This window comes from Dermacentor variabilis, chromosome 8 (genome assembly GCF_050947875.1).
Source record: "Dermacentor variabilis isolate Ectoservices chromosome 8, ASM5094787v1, whole genome shotgun sequence".
Taxonomy (NCBI): Eukaryota; Metazoa; Arthropoda; class Arachnida; order Ixodida; family Ixodidae; genus Dermacentor; species Dermacentor variabilis.
In genome coordinates this window covers 92,047,401-92,072,146 of record NC_134575.1, presented here as the reverse complement: position 1 = coordinate 92,072,146, position 24,746 = coordinate 92,047,401, and the positions used below count along the sequence as shown (strand labels likewise).

Sequence of the window (24,746 nt, the reverse complement as noted above, 5' to 3'; positions counted from 1 at the left end):
TTTTTTACGTTGCCTTTCAAATGATTTAACCCGTGAGCCTTGACACGCGAGCTCAGCTGTCCTACCCCGTTTTTTGTGTGTGCATATATTTGTTTCCTTTGAATAAAATGTAAACCAAATTACAGGAGGAACGAGAAAATGAGCTTTATGTAGAGTACAGGGTGTGAGACCGGGCTAGTTGGTATTCCATGCTCGATCCATTGCTCCCAATGCAACTGTTATCCACTCTTTGAAAAAAAACAGAAATAATAGCAAGCAAAGGACACGAAAACACTAGCCTCATCATTGAGGCAGCGGCTATCGCAGAAGGAAACTGCCTTAGCAAACCATCCCTAGCATTGAGTGCTAAAGAATTTGCATTCCTGGGGTCTGTATGTGGGAAGCCGCCGTAGGCCATGCCCCAGCCATGGTGCGCTCTTGCTTATTTGTGATGACCATGTTGTCTTGCAAGATTGCTACTGATTATGATCAAGTAGGCGAGAGTATATATACATGCCTTTTTGTAATAAACACCAGTTGGAAGTTTGCGCTTGTCCTTGTCGCCTTTTTAGTGTCCCGTGTCAACCCTTGCGCTAGACACTTCAGCTTTTTGTAGAGTAATTTACATGACCAATATAGAAGAGAAAAGCCATCGGGAGTGTCGGGCTACTCACCTGCATTGCGACTCGGTTTCCCAGGTGCCCTAGGATTCCTCGCCTGCAGCAGTGCGGGAGGTGTTCTGTTGACATGCTCACCGTTGTCGAGGCAGGACGCTTGACCTTGAGAATGTATGGTATCGGGAGTGTGGTCAAGCCACCACCGTACACTGAACTGATCAGTGGGGATCGTTGCGTCCGGGGCCGTACCATTCAGCCATGACCTTGATTGCGCTGCTTGCATCTTTGCAAGCTCTCAGGAGTCGGACAGGCGTTGCGGTGAGAATGCCATTCAAGACAGCACACTCGCCGCAGAAGCAACTTTGTCCGGAGGGGAGGGTCAGGCATAAGGGGTATCAAGATTGCAGTTTTTCGAAGCACTTCAGAAATTCTACCAACGTCTCATAACTGCTCAAAAGCAACATTTAGGTTTGTGCACATCCTTTTATTCACAAACATAACGTCTTGTACTAGGAATGACTTCAGCTTTCTTCCGCGTAGCATACGTAAAAGAGTCGATGGATGCTCAAAACTTGGAGATTGAAGACAGGCATTGTGTGTCTTCGCTGTTGTCAAAATTAAGCAGTGACGTTGCAACACCCTGGCCAAGCAGATACAGATTTCTGAGCAGGTGGAGTGTTTTTAGGAGGCGGACACCTGAATTTAAAAGTAAGGTCGGTTTGAAAGAAATAACTGTAGGCATACGAGGCAGAAAGCGCCTGGTGACAGCTGATGAAATAAGCGGGGTTATGTTGCTCATTGCACAGCGCACTCATTGAAAATGCGTAGCGATCACGTTTCATTGTAACTTGCAGCAAATATTTTAGTTATTATACTGAACTGAGCATACGAGGCTGCGTCTGTGAGCTTTTACATCCAAAGTATATTTAAGCAGTAATGGTAAGAACAACGAAATCAACACAAAATGACAATGAGGGGCCGAGAGCGTAGTCTTAACGCGTTAGCATTCTCAGGGCGCTCACGCACTTTCAGGATGCCAATTGTATCTACCTGCCTAGGTACCTAGTCGTTCTCCCGCCCACTGGGTCTGTGGTCGAATGGGTAGCGCATCGCGCTGAGGGAATGGGGTTCGAGACCAATCGTGGTACCAACTTCGGTCATCAGTCTGAGGTACTGTGTACATACAAGCCGCTCTTCAAGGAGCCTCTTTCACGCTAACAGGAGTCCCTGTAGACGCCGGACAGGGTAGACGCTTCTATTCCATGAAACTCCTTGACGCCGACTTGGAGCACTGGGCCTCTCGGTTCATTGAAGACCGTGGTCTTCAATGAACCTCTTTGATGCCAACTTGTGTCACGGTGTATGTGTCAGTAGGTGCGTGTCGTTTTTCAACGAACGTCTTTGACGCCAACATGGGTAACTAGGTATGTGCCACTGAGAATGTGAAGTTCTCCAATGTCGAAAGAGAAGCCTTAGATTTATTCGATGCTGAGCGGAATCGAACCTACGTCACAAGGGCCTCCCAAGGACAGCAACCCGGCGCTTTAACAGGCTGCGCCACAAATGGACTTTCGATGAAGCCATTTCACTCCGACGCTTTAGCGAACTGTGCCATGAGTGTACTGGAATATGTGCCGCTTTTCAACGAACTTTTCACCAACTTGGTCATCGAGTATGTGCCACTGGGTGCGCCGCAAGCGAGAGAACAATTCTCAGCTTTTGCAGGCACCGGCGCGCCGCTCTTCTGGCATCGGAGATCGCACGCGAACTTCTCGGCAGCGCCAACAGATGGCGCAGCGTGTCCAGAAGGATCGCGAGAGAGGAACACGGTTGCCACATGACGCATTTCTCGGAGTTCGCACGCTCCAGCGCGCCGCACATCTCGGAGGCCACACGCAGGCGTCGCAGCGAAGGCGCTAGATGGCACCGAGTGTCCCTCGGTTAGCGTGAAAAATGAATCCTGCTGCCAGAACATGCCTCAGACATAACGCGCTTCGATGATGACAATGCGTTGTGTCGCTGTAACAGGTCCCCATCTACAGTGACCCATGTTCGCGTGAAAGAGGTTTGTTGAAGAGCTGCAAATATTTACGCCTTGCCACATACTTTGTGACCTAAGCTGCTTGATGCGACGGTTCGGTTCGAACGCTGTTCCCTAAGCAGGGCAGCCCGATGCGCTACCCATTCGACCACGGGCTAACCAGTTACTCAGGTAGGCGAGAGAACGGTTAGATACAAATAGATAGTTACTTGCCCCCCAGAGAATGCGCGAAATACCCTAAGACTGATAACGCACTAAACGCTATCATCATGCAGTTCGTTTCTATGTCCTCATATGGATTCGTGAGAATATGTAAAATAAGGTTCCCGTAGTTGGAACGCATGAATCAGTGGATTGAGGAAAGTGTCTACTCAAACTGCTAAATGAGTACAGACATGATGGTTCAGACTCTTCATTTTTTGCATTATATGCACGTCTCGGGTGCTCAATCCCCCCCCCCCAGAGTATACTGCAAAGCCTCACAGCACCCTCAATAATGTTATTTCATAACATTTGTATAGGCAGTTTTGGTTTTAGTACTACGCTCTCGTGACGTTATGACGAAGAGGGTAGTCAAGTTCAAGTGGGAGTACGTCAGTGGGCGAGATTTTGGCACTCGCTCCGGCTCGCTCAGTCGCCTTGTATGCTGCTACATCAGCCCTCACAACGAGTAGCAGCATACGAAGCGGCCCAGCGAGCAGGAGAGTGTGTCAAATCTCGGCCATTGACCTGCTCCCACTTGACTACCTTCCGCGTGGTAACATCACCACACAGTGACCTCCTGGGAGGCGAAACCAAAACTGGTTGCAGAAAAACGATTTAATTAAATTGTGTAGGGCCCTCTGAGGGCTTCCCGGTGTTTTCTTTTTTCTTATTTAGAAGTATAAGGCCTTCATTTAACGGTAAATAATATAAGAGCCGGAAATAATATACCAATACTCATGAAAGTGCTGCTCGTGCGACAGAACGTTTTTATTGTCTTTATGTACAAATTTATCCCCCTTTCTAAATAGCCTATTCAGGAATCCAAAGTAAGAGTAGACTTTAATGAAACGAAAGGAGGCCTGGAGAACATGTCTCTAGCCTGCTACTCCTGCAGCATATTGAGGGCACACGCATTTTGAGTTTACTTTAATGAGATGCAGTGGCTTTAAAGGACCGGCTTCAGATTTTTTTCGCGGAATCACCAGTACAAAACGCGGCATCGCGTGGTATACAAAGAGCATAGCTCTCATGCTGCCACTGAAACTTCAGTTTACAGTTTGAAATAAATATGTCTCCTTCGAGAAAGAAGCTCACCCTACGAGCACCAATATGTTGAATGACGCCTTGCATACGGCTCTTGCGCAAGGAAACGTGAAGTATCCGTCAGAACCATCGGCAATGTCTATGCCATTAAAATGGCACATACCTGTTTGAACCAGAAATGGGGCAAGCGTTTGTCTTCGAGTAAGTTTTACAACTCATCCATCCATCGAAACACAGAGTGATCATAATAAATAAATCAAAGAGAATGGTTCTAGCATCTACTGGTGCCACGATGTTTAGAGCATGCATTTCTGCGTGACCATAGCCATCTCATATTTTTGTTTAAGATATGTTCATAGATTCTGATGTGATATACTCTTGTGCACATTTTGGCTAGATTTTGCGACTGCTAGTATATATATATATATATATATATATATATATATATATATATATATATATATATATATATATATAGAGAGAGAGAGAGAGAGAGAGAGAGAGAGAGAGAGAGAGAGAGAGAGAGAGAAGCTTTAATTATATGCTGCAAATGGTAGCCTCGGCTGAACATTAGGTGATGGTCGCCTGTTATTCTTCTGCGGAGTAAATGCTTTATCAAGAAATAGTCGCGCAACAATCACACATAACATAACGTGGATGCTCTACATATTATGGGAAACTTCAACACCCTTGCAAATACTTGAATCAATATGTAGCAACGACGTAAGAAATAGGTTGAATGAAAATGTAAAAGAATCGTTTAAATGTCTCATCGTTAGGCTTCAAATAAGTGTTGCATTCTTGCGTTCCAGGAAAAATAACGTTTGCTTTTGAAGCTTATAAGATTTTCACAATTTCTGAAGCAGTATTGTACATTCTGCCTCGCTTCCAGCTCAGCTCGACAACACTTTGCTAAAGATTCGTTTATTTGCATTTCAGGAACAGGATGACGAAACAGCTCGAAATAAATTACTGAGGTAAAAATTTACTCAATGAGTCATAAAGAAATATATTTGGTTCCTTTCATATTTCCCATCATTTTTCCCGCCGCACACATCCTATTGCTGTGTATCTACCACGGCGCCCATTCCACTACGTATCAACGTTCTTTATTTTTATACACAGCCCGTGAATGGAATACCCTTCCTTCTGACATCGCCCTCATCACTGACATTTCTCGTTTCAAAGCTGCCATCGAAGACCATCTTTCAAGTCACATTACCTAACCTGACACGCCGTTTTTCTTTTCAACGTGCCCACCCCTCATAATGTCCTGTTCAGGGACCCTTGAGGTAATATAAATAAATAAATAAATAAATAAATAAATAAATAAATAAATAAATAAATAAATAAATACATAAATAAATAAATAAATACCATGCATTGTTAAGTATATTTGATAACAGACAGGGAATGCAAAAGCCTATCAGTGGTGCCGTCATCTCCTGCGGCATTCGCGCTCCACTTTCAGAACCTTCCGAAAGTGTTGCCTTTGTTTCACACACTCCTAATAGCCTGACGCTGTCTGGGCCATGGTGTGTTTTTCCAATCGACTCTGATGTAATACTGGAGGAGAGAAGGAAGTTCTAAATAATATATTACACAATGAGCATGCTTTGAAAGATAACAAAGGCAGTTCTAAAAGCTCATTTCAAAATAAACACTGAGAAAAATGTTAACCGTCGCGATATTCATGCCATACTTAGACTCTCGTTGCCACTCTGAAACACAGAGCTTTAATATGAGGCTGTCTACACAAAAATGTCCAGCGTCATCCTTAATGCGGTACCCACCTTTTTTGAAGTAGAGCACGCCTCCTCTCCTTGGGTCAAAGCCACCTTTCAGTTCACATTTTGAAAATGTGAATATTGCCATTGTGAAAAGTATTCCTGCCATCTTCATTTCTGGAGTGCAATAATCTTGCAGACACTTCCTAAAAAGGCTATAAATGAAACGTTCGCATTTTCTTCCAGAAAACCACGTCAAATGTGAGTACTCAAGCGCCTGTTCGAAACTACCATACAACATTCGCGCTCAAATAATCCGCGCTATAATACAAATCGGCGCATTGTCACGCGCAAACATCCGGACACCGCATAGTTTCCGTTGTCATCTGTGATATTAACAATTAACATATGTTGTGAAGAGGAAACGATGGAGAAGCAAGGATGAAGAGCAGGGTGAGGCAATTTCACTTTACTTATCATTGATGATGCTTTCCTGTTTTTGTCGAGTTGTATGTAATATTGTACCTAGTTCTTATATTCTGTGGTTCGACCAGTGGTTGAACTATTAACAAACTTACATTTACGTTGTCACTTTCTCTCCGGAGGAGGACAGTGCTAACATGTCTTATTCGCATTTTTAACTGCATTTCACATTTTTCATATATTCCAGCGTTCACTTGCGTCTAGGTATTGTTATATTTCACTGCCATGAATTGTGCATACACTGCTTGATCGCTTTTACCTTGTACGGTCTTTTGGGACATGTAAAGCTACTTATGTAGCCTTTAGCCCAAAATTATCATACCTACAGATTAAATTTGACAATATTTACCTGCTAAATGCTAGGTATATGTCACTCCAACATTGAAATGACAAGCTACAGGATTACCTTGCACAAATGGCAGCAAACAACTTAATAGCCACTTACGTTTCTTCATCTATATAACCGGCTGTTGTTGGTTCTCTTTGTTTCTTTCCTTTTCGCCTTCCGGATCCCGAGTCCTCTTTCATAGCAGAATTACTCGCGATTGTTATGGCGCTACGCATACTGCCCTCGAAGGAATCGTCAGCTGTCATACTTAGGTACATACTCTCTTATCGTGTGTCCTTCGCTTCTGACGGCAAGGAATTCCACTGTCTTCAGCACATTCAAATATTCAGTCTCCGAAAATTTGCCGTAGATCTTCTTACTATGGGTACCAGACCACCGCGGCTTGTGCTTGAAAGAAGTAGCGACTTTATTAACGAGAACTTCTCAGAGCGGACTTCTGCTCCCTATTTTACGTGATGCGGCTTAAGTGGCTGCGTCGAGGTACAGAAAGTTTTGTTCCCAAAATGATTTAATAAATTGTTCTTGCAGAGATCTTTAGAGTTTCAACGTCCACGCTTCCGCTGGAATAAACAGTCCTTCCAGGAAATTGGAAGTTTCTTACATAAGGTTACGCTCTAATATCCTACAAATCACTTTTCATTTAGCTGGTCTGACGACGAGCCCTCTTTACCATGGATACTTGTAATAACATTGAACAGACAGAAGACTTCCTTTTATCCTGCCGTCGATATTCATGCAAGCCAAAGAGGTTACTCGAAGCTCCCCTACGCCAGCTAGAACTAGGACTCAATATTCCTGTAATACTACAACTTGGGGACTGGACACCATAGGCGCCACAGATATGTTTGTTGTACTGTACTTGATTTTTAATGTTAATCAAATGATTACGGTGTTATTTTAGTGCTTTACTCCTCTTCCCTGTGCTCTATTCATTTCCCTGAAATGGGTTATCCAAATTATTTATGTCGCCTTTGATCTCCGCTTCATTAATACCTTCTTTCATAGTCTTGTTTCATCTAGTCTGACTGCTCACTCGCGTACTATGCTTGTCTTTGCAGTTTTTCCTTCCGTATTTTTCCTATTGCCTCTAATAGTAAGCATTTTTCTAACACTGCATCCCGCCGCCTCCCTTGTGGGTGCGCGGGTGAGTATTATCATTACCATCATTATTCAGAGGGGCAGGCGACGGACTCTCCCAGTGATCAGTGGTCTCTCCCACTAATCTCTACTTTGTGGATGAACATAAACGTGAGATCGTCTCATACACACAAACGCCGACAACTCGTTCCTACGGCGTCCGACAAAGACGTCTACTACGGCGTCCGCCATTCTCGTGCCAACGCCGTAGTAGACGCCGCGGTTGTCTCCACCCTGTACAGAGCGGCGGCCGACCAGGTCATCGAAGGTGAGGAAGACATCGAGGGCGAGGACGCCGAGCGCTAGGAGGCTATGCGACAGCGAAGAGCACGAAGCCGCAGACGTCAAAATCCCTGACGTCACGACAGGCTGATGCGGGAACTACAAGGCGGCGGCGCCATTAATTTGCGTGTTTGTGTCTTTTTCTGGCCTACCAAGTGTTTTCTCGCACTAAAAGAGTGGTGTTTCTGGAGTTGTGGAAGGGTGATTTGCTAAAGCAGAATAAATGTTATTTCTCTTTAGGGACCCTTTAAAGGAGCACTGACACAAAAATTTGAAGTCGAGATAACTTGTGATATCGATTTAGTCGGTCACACACATATCGTCTATCAAATATCAGCGGCGAATATCGCTTAGAACATATTTAAAATCAATTTTAAAGTACGTGCGCCCAGCCAACCGCAAAACAGAGCACCTCGCGACATTGACATCAACCGGGATTGTAAATAGCCAAGAAAACGCTACGTCATGTGGCTACGTCACGAATTTTCGTTGGCTGCCATGCGGCTTACATGTGCTTTTCTCCTCTGTTGTTGCTTGTTCTAGCTGTTGTACTCGTAGTGGGACGCTCTCCGTGTCGCTGCAACTGCAGTTTTTGTCGTGTCCATCGGGATATTTCCCACACTATATCAGCTTGACTGCGCTGCCACAACGTTCAACGCCGATTTGTTGTGTCTTACCATTGATTGTGGCCGATGCGAGGGTTTTGTTGAGGTTCGTCCTCGCCATCGCCGGCCGCAATATCTGAGTCGCTAAGATTGGCCACGTCTAAAGTGCGAGACACATGGCGCGATTTTCCGTTGCATCTGTAGTACGGCGCGTCGTGTGCGACTTGCCGCATGCGGCGATTCGGGACACATGGTGCAATTGAGCGAGCGGCGGCCCAGAACCGGCGCCCCTGCGTGGAAGTTCGGAATCCTGCGTAACTTCGAACACAAAGTGAAAGCAACCGTGTTTGCACAGCTATCTTGTTTGAAACAAACGATGACAATATAAACACGTCTATGCGAGCACTGTAGACTTGTTTCCGCAAGGCCGCGTCAGCAGTATCGGATCCGTTGACAGCCGCCGATGGCCAAGAGCCGGCAGGCATAGCTCGCTGGGCCATCGAATGCGACACCGGTTGCGCTTGTGACACGATCGTTTGCAGCTCGTATAACGAAGCGCCTATGTTAGTCGACACAACGTGTACACAGTTATGTCACGTTTTAAATTGCAGCACATTTGGTTTCTTTGGCGCCAACAGAAGCGAACGAGCATGCCAAGTGAGCTTGCGATCGCTGGGAGACGATGTAGGCCTAGCTCGCCGGCCGTGTATCCGGGGCAGAGGGTCCTTGCGATGCGTCCGCAGCTCGTAATAAAGCGCCTAAATTCGTCAGCACAATCAATGCCCGAACACTTACGTTTCTCTTAAGTGAAAATACGGTTAATTTTCCCGGAGCCGTTTGTAGCGATGAGTAAACAGGCCAGTCAGGCGAGCCGCTTCGTATACAGACGATTGCTGGCGCGTCTGCGCTTACCGCGTCCGAGTATAAATCACGCCAACGATTTACTATTTCGCACAACGTTTTTTTAACTCGCACTCTTTCGAGGTCACTTTATTGTAGGAGTTATTTCGTGTCAGAAACAAATTGTAGCCCATTTATGCGCCGTCGTCAGCGGCGAAAGAGGCCCGCGTTTCGACCAGAAAAAAAAAACAGACATGATCGGAGCAGCGAGGCGCCCGCTCGCCGGCCCAGCCCCGCCGGGTCAACCACGTGGCCATGACGTTCACGCTACCGGCGCTGTCATTGGCTGCGGTAGTCGCACGACAATACGTCATGGTTTTTTGCGAACACGTGACCACTTTGTACACTCCCGTTTGCCCCATCTCGTTGCTCTCTGGAACCGAAACTTCGACTGGTCGCTACAAAAAAGACTGCAAATAATTAACTGTCGCGCTCTGAAGTAAATGAGGTTTCGTGCCGTGATTACTGGGTCATTAACTACTTATTAAAGCAGAGAAAACCACGTGGATTTTTTTTTTTTGTGTCAGTACTCCTTTAATATAACTCTGTGCCTCGATCTTTTCCGACGCATCCTCACCCGCGTCGCTGCCCTCCTCCTTTTTCTCCGCGCGGTCGCCGCGCCGGCGCCTCCTTGGCGCTCAATGTCTGAGGCGCGTGAAACTGTCACGCCAGCTGACCATCACGTCACGGAGACATCATGAAACCTGCTATGGCTTATTTTTTTTTTCTTTTTCTTTTTTGCCGCCATTCCCCTACAAGTGTTGGTCGCGCTGCCACGTCGCATGTTCGTTTTTAGCTTAGTTTGTCGCAAGAATGCCAGGCTACTACTCTTTTCAATGCAGCAGCAGCATGCCGGAAAGAGGACTAGAGTTGTTTACAATGATCCGTGGAAAGAGGGACGCCATGCGCTGAAAACACTGGAAACAATATCGCAGGAATAAGCTTCTCCCCTTCAAAACATGCCGTTCCTTGCGCGGCAATTACTGTACCACTCTTAATGCTTGTAGGCAAAGTTGCACAGAGATATTTATTTATCATTTTTGCAAGCCAGACCCTTCGTTAAATACATCAAAGTGCACCAGTACACTGCACATAAAACATGCCGGTGTCTTCTTCTTCTTGTTTTTTTTTTTTTTTTTTTTTTACTGTTCGCGTCATGATAAAGTGTATGTGTGCAAGCAAGAGCGTTCGCATGTATTCCGCTGTGGCAAGTATATGGTAACAATTTTAGATGTTTGAAATAATATATGTTATAACAATTATTTATTTTGTTAGTGTTTATATAGCTTGAGAAAGAAAATACTTGTGATGTGCGTACTTTTTCTTACCCGTACGTGTGCTATTTATGCTGTTTACTCTATGAAAACCATGTTTTGTTGTTTATAGACCATATTAGAACTGGTTAGCCATAAATAAAAGTTCGATTTCTGTGTGTCTAAAAACGTTTCCCGCGAGTACCTTGGATTGCTGGGATTGTTGTGCAAGAAAATAAAGATTTCCTCACAAGTTTGTCCTTCGGCTCTGTTAACCAGTGCAATGAGCTTTCATGCATAACTGGGCACGATACATAGCGCACATATTTAGCAACACTTAATTTTTTTTTGTACTTTGCAATCGTACTTGGACGCTGATACAATAATGTTCATCAATAAACAAAACAAAGCTTTCAGGACTCCAAGACTAATGTCCAAGAGCTTTTTTTTTTTTTTTGCGAATCACCTAGCAGTACGAACGCTTAACTACGCCTGCAAATTGCTGGACCACCTTTTCTTTCATTAATCAGTACTCGCATCCTTAGAAGCTCGACCGTTCCGTATACTTAATGACGAAAATTGTAGAACACCGGGGGCGAATGGCTTGAATGAAAAAAAAAATTCACCGACGATTACGATAATCCCCAACGCGAAATTTGAGCGCAGCTCTATACGTGTTTTCATATCGCGATATATCGGCTGGCGCAGACAATCTGTCTCGTGCGGAACGTTGCAAACGGAGCGAAGTGTGGGGCGACTGCCTCGCTAATCTGGAGATCGCGAGAGGCAGCGCGTGGGTGACGCGTGGGCACGATTCACGGCAGCCACTGCAGACAGACCTCCCAGACAATGCGTGCTACTCTGGCGCCATCTCGTAGCCATCGTCGCTGCACTACGCTTTTCTTCTCACGCTTTCGCCGTACCCTCCTCCTCCACTTTACGTCTCATGGTTCCTCTGCACCCTCCTCCTCTGGGCATGTCCCGCAGCGACACACACCAATGAGCATAGCACCAACCCTAACTTTAAGGTCACCAAGCCCGAGCAGTAGCAGGCTGTGATGCTCAGCGCATGCTCGGAGGACCAACTCTGGGGTGGCCGACGACGCCGCGTAGACTCAAGGTCTGGCCGCCGCCTGAGGAAGGGGGCTCCGGTGGGGCTAGGACATTTAATAGAGTTTTGTCTCTCTCTTCCTCCGCTTTCCTCCTCGCGTCTTTCATCCCCGCTGCGCTCCGCGTTCTCTCCCTCATCCTCCGCTGTGCTCGTTTGCTTGGTTACACCGATGCCGGCGCTGGCCGCAAAAACGGGTGCATAAGAGCTCTAAACATAGCCTGTAACAAATGCTTTACTTTCAAACCATATAATATTATGTTCTCATGCATAAGTTCGTGAAAATAACTTGACTTTTGAAATGCATGCTACAGGTGCCTATCCTTCAGTCTTTGAAGATCCCAACAAAACACAAAAAAAATCACTTAAGAGCTGCTTAAAGTTATGTCGGCATCCGCCGTGCAGCAAGCAGCCAGAAGCACGAAAGAAAAATCACGTAACTTGTGTGCTTCAATCACGCTGCGACGTGTCACAGAGTACTGGCTACGCGCATTGCATTTGCCCCCTTAATTCTGGCAAAGCTTACATACGTTGCATGCTGTTGGCTCATTGCGAGGCAACGTAAACCGAAGTTCAAGCGAGCGCACTGCTTCCTTCATTGGTTCTTCACGCAAGCTGAGTATGCGTCTCGAGCAGTGTCATTGGCCCAAGCCCTTTCTGTGAGCTCGATAAAGGTGGATTCACGTACCGTGCTATGCTGGTACGCACAGTATACGGTACGGTAATATTTGTCAGCGCGACCTATGGGAAGTATTCAGTAATCGCGCTAGCGTCATTAGGCGATGAATCCCGGGACAAATAAACTTCAAACGGCGCCTGCGTTAAGCGTGCCTCGATAACAGCAGCTTGGTATAGAGGCGGGCCTACGCGCATTGATTCTTCCGCGGCCCATGGCGGCCGCTGGCAGGAAACGCGCGCCGTGCGCAGCGAGCCTGCCCGCGGGAGAGCGAAATGCGAGGAGAACGGGGGAGGGAAAACGCCCGCGCGGAGGAAAGTGTCGCTTTCCAGAAGAGAGGGGTTTTACGGCAAACTGATGGTCGCTCCGCAAGAACAGTGTTCTTCGCAAATGCCGACGAAGGCTTCGCTTAAGCCTATTGCCCCAGCAAGTATCATCCGCATATTTATGCCTTCGCATTAGGAGCGTCAAAGTGGAAAAAAAGTGTATGTGAAGTGCGGGAAGCCGGTCAAGTGGTAGAAGTAGAGGTAGGTCACGTGGCAGATATCTATCTATCTATATATATATATATATATATATATATATATATATATATATATATATATATATATATATATATATATATATTGTTACGTAGGAAGACACCGACGAAAAGCTATTTACAGGTATATTTACAAGGCTACAAGGCAATACGCTGCGCTTGGCCAAGAGGCAACAGCCCGCGCTAGCTTCTAATCGTCGTCGTCGTCTTCACACTGCTCGCCTTTCGTGATCGCACATACTGTGCCGTAGCACTACCCCCGGCGGCAAAAGCGCCGTCCCGGAGCGACTAAAGATCGGACTCGGAAGCAGTGTAGTAGGCCTTGAGCCTACTGACGTGTACGACATCACTAGATGCCAGAGGAGTGGACGGGGTTGAACCCACAGGAGCAATTTCGTAAGTCACAGGCGTCACCTGGCGCAGCAAGCGGTAGGGCCCTGTGTATCGCGAAAGGAGCTTCTCTGAAAGTCCGACGTGACGAGTGGGCGACCACAGGAGCACGAGCGCACCAGGCGAAAACTGTACGTCACGATGGCGGGCGTTGTACTGGCACTGCTGAGTGGTTTGTGAGGCCGTCAGTCGAGCACGGGCAAGCTGGCGTGCATGGTCGGCGAGGGCGATGGCGTCGCGCGCATACTCGCTTGTTGAGACCGAAGCAGGAGGAAGTGCCGTGTCTAAGGGCAAGGTAGGTTCGCGACCGTACAGTAGATAAAAGGGAGAAAATCCAGCGGTGTCGTGCCGGGAAGAATTGTACTCAAATGTTACGTAAGGAAGGGCAATGTCCCAGTCGTGGTGGTCCTTGGAAACGTACTTGGCCAGCATATCGGTAAGAGTACGGTTTAACCGCTCTGTCAGGCCATTGGTTTGAGGATGGTATGAGGTAGTCAGTTTGTGTTGAATGGAGCAGGAACGCACAATGTCAGCGATAACTTTCGAGAGAAAGTTTCGACCACGGTCAGTAAGGAGCTGTCGCGGGGCGCCATGAAGCAAGATAATGACACGCAAGAGAAAGTCCGCGACGTCAGTGGCGCAACTGGTAGGGAGAGCCCCAGTGATAGCGTATCGGGTGGCGTAATCAGTCGCGACGGCTACCCATTTGTTCCCAGAGGATGACGTGGGAAAGGGACCGAGCAGGTCTAATCCAACACGAAAGAACGGTTCCACAGGGATGGTGATCGGCTGGAGATGACCGGCAGGTAGCACCTGAGGTGTTTTCCGACGCTGGCAGGGATCACAGGCAGCAACATAGCGTCGAACGGAGCGAGCGAGACCAGGCCAATAGAAGCGGCGGCGGACGCGGTCGTACGTGCGGGTTACCCCAAGATGTCCTGCAGTGGGTGCGTCATGCATCTCAAAGAGCACAGTCTGTCGTAGTTGTTTTGGCACGACAAGAAGAAGGTCAGAGCCGTCAGGGAGGAAGTTCCTTCGATACAGAATGCCGCCCTGGAGGACATATCGGCGAACGGATGCGTCGGTAGGTGTAGAACGCAGACGCTCGATAAGTGCTCGCAGCGATAGGTCTCGGTACTGCTCATCGGCGATGTTAGCGAAGGCAGACACAGAGAAAATGCCGTTGGCGCTACTACTGTCGGCGTCGTCAGGCTCGTCGACCGGGTAGCGAGACAGGCAGTCAGCGTCCTTGTGTAGTCGGCCAGATTTATAGGTGACAGTATACGAATATTCTTGGAGGCGTAAGGCCTAGCGACCAAGTCTGCCTGTAGGATCTTTCAGTGAGCATAACCAGCAAAGCGCGTGATGGTCTGTGACAACGGAAAAGGATCGGCCATATAAGTATGGGCGGAATTTCGCAACCGCCCAAACTAGGGCCAGACACTCACGCTCAGTGATGGAATAGTTGCGCTCCGCGGGTGAGAGGAGCCTGCTGGCGTAAGCGATAACCCGGTCGTGGCCACGCTGACGTTGTGCCAGTACCGCGCCAATTCCGTGACCGCTGGCATCAGTACGTACTTCGGTAGGCGCAGAAGGATCGAAATGGGCCAGAACGGAAGGCGTTGTGAGAATGTCGATTAGATGTGAGAATGCAGAGGCCTCGTTATCGCCCTACTGGAAAGGGGCGTCTTTTCTCAAAAGCTCGGTTAGTGGTCGTGCTATGGCGGCGAAATTTCTCACGAAACGGCGGAAGTACGAACAAAGGCCGATGAAGCTGCGCACATCCTTGACACACTTCGGAACAGGGAAGTGCGCAACAGCATGGATCTTGCCTGGGTCCGGTTGCACTCCGTTCGCGTCAACGAGATGTCCAAGGACGGTAATCTGGCGACGGCCGAATTGGCACTTGGATGCGTTGAGTTGCAGACCGGCTCGACGAAAAACGTCCAGGACTGCTGAGAGGCGCTCGAGGTGCGTAGCGAACGTTGGGGAGAATACGATAACGTCGTCCAGGTAGCACAGGCACGTGGACCATTTGAATCCGTGAAGAAGGGAGTCCATCATGCGTTCAAAAGTGGCAGGGGCGTTACATAGACCGAACGGCATCACTTTGAATTGATAAAGACCGTCGGGTGTGACAAAAGCAGTCTTCTCGCGGTCGAGATCGTCCACGGCAATCTGCCAGTAGCCGGAGCGAAGGTCAATAGAGGAGAAATAGCGAGCACCGTGGAGGCAGTCAAGGGCGTCATCAATCCGAGGTAGGGGATACACGTCCTTTTTGGTAACCCTATTAAGGTGCCGATAATCCACGCAAAAGCGCCATGAGCCATCCTTCTTTTTGACCAGTACTACAGGTGACGCCCATGGACTATGTGATGGTTCAATAATGTTCTTGGCAAGCATTTTGCGAACTTCTGCGTGAATAACTTGACGCTCAGCTGGTGACACTCGATACGGGCGGCGATGAATAGGAGGGGCATCGCCGGTATTAATGCGATGTTTGACAGCTGTAGTTTGGGCCAAAGGACGATCGTTAAAGTCAAAAATATCGTGGTAGGAAAACAGAACGCGGTAGAGTTCACGAGCGTGCTCGGACGGCAAGTCGGGGGCAATCATTTTCTGGAAGTCAGCGATGGTACAATTTGCCGACTGCGATGGTAGAGGAGTATCGGATGAAGTGTCGTCAACTGCAATGGATGCTACTGAGTGATCCTCGAATGAGCAAAGGTGGGCCAGAGACATCCCACGTGGCAGCACTTGTGTCGTCAAGCCAAAGTTGACCACTGGCAGGCAGACGCAATTCGCCGCAATAGATAAAACTGTATGAGGTACTGTGATCCCGTGTGTAAGGAGGACGTCGTGCATAGGAGCCGCGATGTAGTGACCGTCGGGGACTGGAGGGGATGACACTAGGTCAACGTAGGTCAGTGCCGAAGGTGGCAAGCGAACGAAGTCGGCGGAACTGAGGCGACTGGGGTGTGGTTCAGCAGGATCGAGAACAGGCAGGTCAAGGCGGAGAGTACTGGCGGAACAATCGATGAGAGCAGAATGTGCGGAGAGGAAGTCTAAGCCGAGGATGATGTCGTGGGGACAGTGGGCGATGACTGTGAATAGCACGATTGTTGAGCGATCGGCGAAGGAGACGCGGGCGGTACACATACCAATAACGGGGGCTGTTCCGCCATCGGCGACACGGACAACAGGCGTCGTGGCGGGCGTGATAATTTTCTTGAGCCGGTTACGAAGGTCAGCGCTCATTACGGACAAATGCGCCCCAGTGTCTATGAGTGCAAACACAGAAACACCGTCGACTTGCACGTCAAGAAGGTTCAGATGAGTGGGCAAGGTCAGTAGAGGATTTGGCGGCGTAGGGAGCAATGCAGCGTCACCTCGAGGCGCTGCATCGTCTAGTTTTCCGGCTGGGAGCGGTGTCCGAAGGGAGTTGGCGAATAGGAGCGACGGGGCTGGGGAGAGCGAGATTGTCGTCGTTGGGGCGAAGGCGAACGAGAATAGGGGCGGTTCGTTGCAGGAGAATCAGTGGCGGCATTATCGGAAGGTGCGGCATAGGGACGAGAAGGGCCACCTGGGGAGCGAGAGTAGGCAGTGTAAGTAGATCGGATCGGGGAACTCCAGCGACTGCGACAGTGCCGAGAAATGTGCCCGATTCGATGGCAGTAGAAACAAATGGGCTTGTCGTCAGCAGTGCGCCATTCAGATGGGTTGCGGAAACGTGGTGGGTAAGAAGATGCGGGACGGGGCGGAATGGAAGAAGCCGGGCGGGTATCAGGGCGATGGGCCGAGCAGATGGTGTGAAGACCCATGTTTTCGAACTCCTGGCGGACAACTGCCTGGATCAGTGAGACCGTGAATGCAGATGTGTTGGTGGGACTGGAGTCGAAGGCAGCCGGATAGGCGGCCTCGATCTCACGCCGGACGATCCTGGTAACATCAGCAGTGTTGTTGGGACGAGGAGCGTCGGCACAGGAAGATGTCGCTGGGGTGTTGGGCAGACGGGCAAACTTCGGGTCAATACGTCGGCTTTTGGCGAGTTCCAGGCGGCGGCACTCTTTTATAACAGCATCCACCGTCGCTACGTTGTTGCACACGAGCAAGTTGAAGGCGTCATCGGCAATGCCTTTGAGGATGTGGGAAACCTTGTCTGACTCAGTCATGTGGGTGTCAACTTTGCGGCACAGAGCCAAGACGTCCTGAATGTACGTGACATAGGGCTCTGTTGACGTCTGCACACGGCCGGAAAGCGCCTTCTGCGCGGCAAGTTGGTGACCGTAGGGGTTGCCGAACAAGTCTCGAAGCTGTGTCTTAAGTGAATCCCAACTGGTGAGCTCATCTTCGTGCGTGCGATACCAAACTCGAGGTGTGCCACCGAGGTAAAAGACTACGTTGGCGAGCATAATAGTAGGGTCCCACCGGTTATTGCGGCTGACGTGTTCATACAGGCTGATCCAGTCATCGACGTCTTCCCCATCTTTGCCTGAGAATACGCCAGGATCACGGGGAGTGGGGAGAGTGATGTAGGTCGTCGAAGTGGCAGCAGGTGTCGGAGCCGGCGGAGTCGGGTTGTCGTCGCCGGGAGCCATGAAGGAAGGCACGACGTACCGTCCACTGCGAAGCTCCGTGACGAGGTACAGGGAACGTCCACCTCCACCAGATATGTTACGTAGGAAGACACCGACGAAAAGCTATTTACAGGTATATTTACAAGGCTACAAGGCAATACGCTGCGCTTGGCCAAGAGGCAACAGCCCGCGCTAGCTTCTAATCGTCGTCGTCGTCTTAACACTGCTCGCCTTTCGCGATCGCACATACTGTGCCGTAGCACTATATATATATATATATATATATATATATATATATATATATATATATATATATATATATATATATATATATATATATATATATATATATATATATATATATATATATATCACAAGAAACCAACAAACAATGACACCAAGGACAGCATACGGGAAATTATCTGCAGTTCTTAATTGAATTAAAGAAAGGATAAAGAAAATGGAAATCAAAGTGGGTGAAAAAACAACCGGCTGTCGGTGGGGTACAAACCCACTTTTATTTCCACTTTATTTATCCTTTCTTTAGTTCAGTTAAGAACTGCAGATAATTTTCCCTATGCTGTCCTTGATGCCATTGTTGTTTTCTGTGATATGACTAATAAAATTTGGGCCCCTCAGTTTCCATTCTTCTCGTTCACTACGTAGCGATGGTGTCGAATCCGGCAGCTTTGATGACTTCAGGTAGCATGTATAGGTTAAATGACCAGTTGCCTTCACCGAAAATGTTCACGTAGAGGTGACGCCTGCGGCAGAAAGGAACTTCCACATCCGCCGCCAAGGCTGTCAGTCGTGGTGCTGCCTAACACTCCCAGTGTTAGTTCTAGTAGTAAAACATAAATAACCCAGAAAGTGGATGGTAAAACGGCGCCACGATAGCTCAAGTGGTAAGAGCACCGCACGCTTAATGCAAAGACGCTGGTTCGTATCCCACATGCGGCCAGCTGTCCAGTGTTCTTTCATCCACTTTGATTTCCGTTTTATTTATCCGTTCCTTAATTCAATGAAGAGCTGCAGATAATTTACCCTATGCTTTCCCTGGTGTCATTGTTTGTTGGTTTCTTATGATGGTGACGCAACTTTTAGAAATCGGCTGTGACAGATAGCATAATTGTTGAGCTTGAATTGGATTATTCGAAGAGGCGGACATTACCAGCCCGAGCAACCGAAACACATTTGATGAATTAACAGAAATCCACTAATTAACTTCCTAATTTGTAAGCACGACCTACGGGAAGTATTGAAGTATGGAAAGTATTCATTCCAAATGGGTACGCCTTGTAAGCTCCCCTGCTACAATTCGTAAATTGCAATGCGTGGCACAAAGAAATTAATTATTAGTGATTTTTAGCGAGCTGAATATTTGTTTCCATTTATCTGGCAAGTAATGTCGGCCTCTCTGAGTAATCCAGCTCAAGGACTAGAATTCTGTTATCTGCAACAGACCATTTTTGAAAATTCGGCAAAACGTAAAAATGATCGCCCCGTACATATATTTAAATTTACAGTGTAAATCCACGAGACTTACGAACGCAGCCACTGCTTTCAAAATACAAGTTGACAAAGGCATATGAGGTATATATATATATATATAATATATATATATATATATATATATATATATATATATATATATATATATATATATATATATATATATAGTGCAGCGGTGGTGTAGAGGTAGACCATCCGCCTCGCGCGCAAGAGGACCCTGGCTCGAATCCCGGTGCCGCGCAATTTTCCACCGGATTAACAAAAAAATCCGCGTGTTGATAAAATTGCATAAACAGGCCTGGAGTGAGGCCTGATCCCGGTGACGAGAACCGGTAACGCACTCCCTCACCAGAGCAGGATTGGCCACCCTGGTGCAGTACTTGGCCAAAACCTCCTATATGAACACAACAATCAAACCCCGGCCCTCAGTCCCCAGCAGCTGCGAAGCAACTGACCACGGCGGCAGTCAGACCTGCGATGCAGCAGAGGGTGCTAAGAATCCCTGGCTCCGGACAGGCCGCCATTGGAATATGAAACTGGCAACGTTTAACGCTAGAACGTTAGCTAGTGAGGCGAGTCTAGCAGTGCTATTGGAGGAATTAGAGGGCAGTAAATGGGATATAATAGGACTCAGTGAAGTTAGGAGGACGAAAGAAGCATATAGAGTGCTGAAAAGCGGGCACGTCCTGTACTACCGGGGCTTAGCGGAGAGGCGAGAACCAGGCGTCGTATTCCTGATTAATAAGGATATAGCTGATAACATACACGAATTCTATAGCATTAACGAGAGGGTGGCCGGTCTTGTTGTGAAACTTAATAAGAGGTACAAATTGAAGGTCGTACAGGCCTACGCCCCTGCATCCAGCCACGATGACCAGGAAGGGAAAAGCGTCTATAAAGACGTGGAAATGGCGATGGGTAAAGTCAAAACAAAATACACTATACTGATGGGCGACTTCAATGCCAGGGTAGGCAAGAAGCAGGCTGGAGACAAGGCAGTGGGGGAATATGGCATAGGCTCTAGGAAAAGCAGGTGAAAGTTATTAGCGGAGTTTGCGGAACAGAATAATATGAGGATAATGAATACCTTCTTCCTCAAGCGGGACAGCCGAAAGTGGACGTGGAGGAGCCCGAATGGCGAGAGTAGAAACGAAATAGACCTTATACTCTGTGATAACCCTGGCATCATACAAGATGTGGACGTGCTCGGCAAGGGGCGCTGCAGTGACCAAAGGATGATAAGAACTCGAATTAGCCTAGACTTGAGGAGGGAACGGGAGAAACTGGTACATAAGAAGCCGATCAATCAGTTAGCGGTAAGAGGGAAAATGGAGGCATTCCGAATCAAGCTACAGAAGAGGTATTCGGCCTTAACTCAGGAAGAGAACCTTAGTGTTGAAGATATGAACGACAATCTTATGGGCATCATTAAGAAATGTGCAATAGAAGTCGGTGGTAACTGTGTTAGAAAGGATGCCAGTAAGCTATTGTGGGAGATGAAAGATGTGATCAAGAAACACCAATGTATGAAAGCCTCTAACCCTACAGCTAGAATAGAACTGGCAGAACTTTCGAAGTTATTCAACAAGCGTCAGACAGCTGACATAAGGAAGTATAATATGGATAGGATTGAACATGCTCTCAGGAACGGAGGAAGCCTAAAAGCAGTGAAGAAGAAACTAGGAATAGGCAAAAATCAGATGTGTGCGTTAAGCGACAAAGCCGGCAATATCATTACTAATATAGATGAGATCGTTCAAGTGGCTGAGGAGTTCTATAGAGATTTATACAGTACCAGCGGTACCCACGACGATGATGGAAGAGAGAATAGTCTAGAGGAATTTGAAACCCCACAAGTAACGCCGGAAGAAGTAAAGGATGCCTTGGGAGCTATGCAAAGGGGGAAGGCAGCTGGGGAGAATCAGGTAACAGCAGATTTGTTGAAGGATGGTGGGCAGATTGTTCTAGAGAAACTGGCCTCTCGATCTGTATACGCAATGCCTCATGACCTCGAGAGTACCAGAATCTTGGAAGAACATCCATAAGAAAGGGGACGCCAAAGACTTAATAATTATAGACCAATCAGCCTACTGTCAGTTGCCTACAAACTATTTACTAAGGTAATCGCAAATAGAATCAGGAACATCTTAGACTTCTGTGAAGCAAAGGACCAGGCAGGATTCCGTAAAGGCTACTCAACAATAGACCGTATTCACACTATCCATCAGGTGATGGAGAAATCTGCGGAATATAACCAACCCTTATATATAGCTTTCATTGATTACGAGAAAGCGTTTGATTCAGTCGAAACCTCAGCAGTCCTGGAGGCATTACAGAATCAGGGTGTAGACGAGCCGTATGTAAAGATACTGAAAGATATCTATAGCGGCTCCACAGCCACCGTAGTCCTCCATAAAGAAAACAACAAAATCCCAATGAAGAAAGGCGTCAGGCTGGGAGATACGATCTCTCCAACGCTATTCACAGCGTGTTTACAGGAGGTATTCAGAGACCTGGATTGGGAAGAATCGGGGATAATAGTTAATGGAGAATACCTTAGTAACTTGTGATTCGCTGATGATATTGCCTTGCTTAGTAAATCAGGGGACCAATTGCAATGCATGCTCACTGTCCTGGAGAGGCAAAGCAGAAGGGTGGGTCTAAAAATTAATCTGCAGAAAACTAAAGTAATGTGTAACGATCTCGGAAGAGAACAGCAGTTTACGATAGATAGCGAGGCACTGGAAGTGGTAAGGGAATACATCTACTTTGGGCAGGTAGTGACCGCTGATCCGGATCATGAAACTGAAATAATCCGAAGAATAAAAATGGGCTGGGGTGCGTTTGGCAGGCATTCTCAGATCATGAACATCAGGTTGCCATTATCCCTCAAGAGAAAAGTGTATAACCAGCTGTGTCTTACCAGCACTCACGTACGGGGGCAGAAACCTGGAGTCTTACGAAAAGGGTTCTACTTAAATTGAGGACGACGCAACGAGCTATGGAAAGAAGAATGATGGGTGTAACGTTAAGGGATAAGAAAAGAGCAGATTGGGTGAGGGAACAAACGCGAGTTAATGACATCTTAGTTGAAATCAAGCAAAAGAAATGGGCATGGGCAGGACATGTAGTGAGGAGGGAAGATAAGCGATGGTCATTAAGGGTTAAGGACTGGATTCCAAGGGAAGAGAAGCGTATCAGGGGGCGGCAGAAAGATAGGTGGGTGGATGAGATTAAGAAGTTTGCAGGGACGACATGGCCACAATTAGTACATGACCGGGGTAGTTGGAGAAGTTTGGGAGAGGCCTTTGCCCTGCAGTGAGCATACTGACGGCGGTCTGCTCCAGACTGCTGTCAGTTGTACTCTCTTCGAAGAGGCAGGACGTGTGTCGAATGGGTTCCTAAACAACGCTTTGTACTGTGACGAACGCGCAGTTTAAATCACAGACCTGGGACCTCACATAGGTGCGGCGTAATGGTAACGGCATTTCTCTCGCATTTAGCGCTAAATCGTCACTGAACTTTTTTTTTAACGCACCGCATTCCAAGCAGGTCAAAAGAAGCAGTTTCTACAGTTACGCAAACAGTCGCCCTATTGTGCGAGAGAACGAAGTCGCGTAAGCGGATGCCCCAACATTTTTCGTTACTTCCAGCTAATAGCTGTCTTAACAGCCGTACTCCAGCTGCCTCAGATTCATTGTCTGAGGGAAGGGTACCGTAAATATCTACAAATCGTGACGTAATTATTGTCTGTCAGCATTGTCTTTATGTACACACGTAATAGTTCTAAAGTTCGCAATAACAACAAATTTGAAGTGTTTTTATTACCGGTATAATTTCTACGCTCATATTTAACAAAAAAAAGACATTCAAAGCACCAGTATGGAATGCGTACATATGTACCGAAAAAATTCTGCAAAACTTGCACCTCCGGCGCGCGTGAAATTAGAGGAGCCAGCATCTCGGCCAGGCCTGCAAACTTCAAAGCTGTTAAGCCAAATTAGTCCTAATTATTAGCCGACATTTATTACTAACATTCTAGGAACAACTAACAAAATCAAGTTTTGATATCTGATATATTTTTACGAGGATATAGGAGTTTGGAGTACAAATACAAATTTGGGCAGGAATTCGAAAGTCCTGCATGAAGATAACAGACCTCTTTGTAATAAACAAAATATATATGCAGTACAGCCTGCGATAAAAGTTAATACTTTATTTTTATACAGTTATCCCCTAGTAAACCATTATTAGATGTATTGGCCTTACTTGTAGTGCTACCAGTATTGTCGTTATTTTTCCTTATAGTGTTTAGATCTATTCATGTCAATTGCAGGTAGGGCTTAGGACTTCATTTTGGTAGAGGGGATCGCGTAAAATATGCATTAACGATCATACATACCTCATTCAACGTAGTGCGAAATGCTTCTGTGGGGAAACCTGCGCATTTCTTCAAATTCAACGATATGGGCAGTAACGCCACTTAAGAGAGGAGGCGACGCTGTTTTGCAGCTTTCAAATGAAAGCACATGTTTTATTTTCTGTTCGCTTGACTCGAGGATAAGTGATGTACCATTTATTTTTATCATGCATTTTACTTCGGTCACAGGCTCTCTGCATACCTCAAATAACCTTCTCAAAGCGGTTTAGTTGTATAGTACGCGACTCTGCATGCCATCTTCTCTGCACAGCTTAGCTTTATTTTGATATACCGTGCCTGTGTTCACATATTGCGATAGTTCACGTTTTTAAGACCACTTTTGTTATGGTCACAGTATCGTGAACTATAAACAGTGTATTAGTCATAGCTTTCTTGCAAACAATGGACCGTTTCATTTTTCGCTGTAGGGAAAGAAGACGGAAGTTGCAGACCTAAGCAGCTTTGCAATGCGTTGCTGCTTAGACAATGCATGTTCACGTGACTTGTATTGTGTAGCCCAGCATTGTATAAAATGTCGACCTTCTAGTGTACACTTACTGCTGATGGAAGCCCGTTCTGTTGGTTTTTGCCGCTGTTGCGCCAATGATAATCGATATGCTCATTCCATGATATTTTTCTCGTGGAACTTTGTACGGATAGAGTGATTTTCAACAGCACACACAGAAATAAGTGGCACGGAAGCTAGGACTATGTTTATACGTACTTTAATATAGAAAGTATTGCTCTACCATTACTGAAGGATGTAAAGTAACGCCAATTTCCCTTATGATATTGTTACTGTAGGAGCTAAATGTCACATCGATAAAAGAAAACCGAGGGTTCTATTCTATGCAAAAGGATGTAAAGTTGGGCGAGTTGGTACGCTAACATGATCTTGAAT

General features: G+C 46.9%; 1 long non-coding RNA gene across 1 annotated transcript; it reads right to left on the bottom strand.

The window, feature by feature from the left end:
• On the bottom strand, window positions 1–24,746 carry LOC142590411 (uncharacterized). The gene is made up of 4 exons (XR_012830098.1): window positions 23,828–24,746; window positions 5,679–5,827; window positions 3,937–4,048; window positions 1–1,292 (listed from the first exon to the last, which is right to left on the bottom strand). It is a non-coding gene; the product is annotated as an uncharacterized LOC142590411 (long non-coding RNA).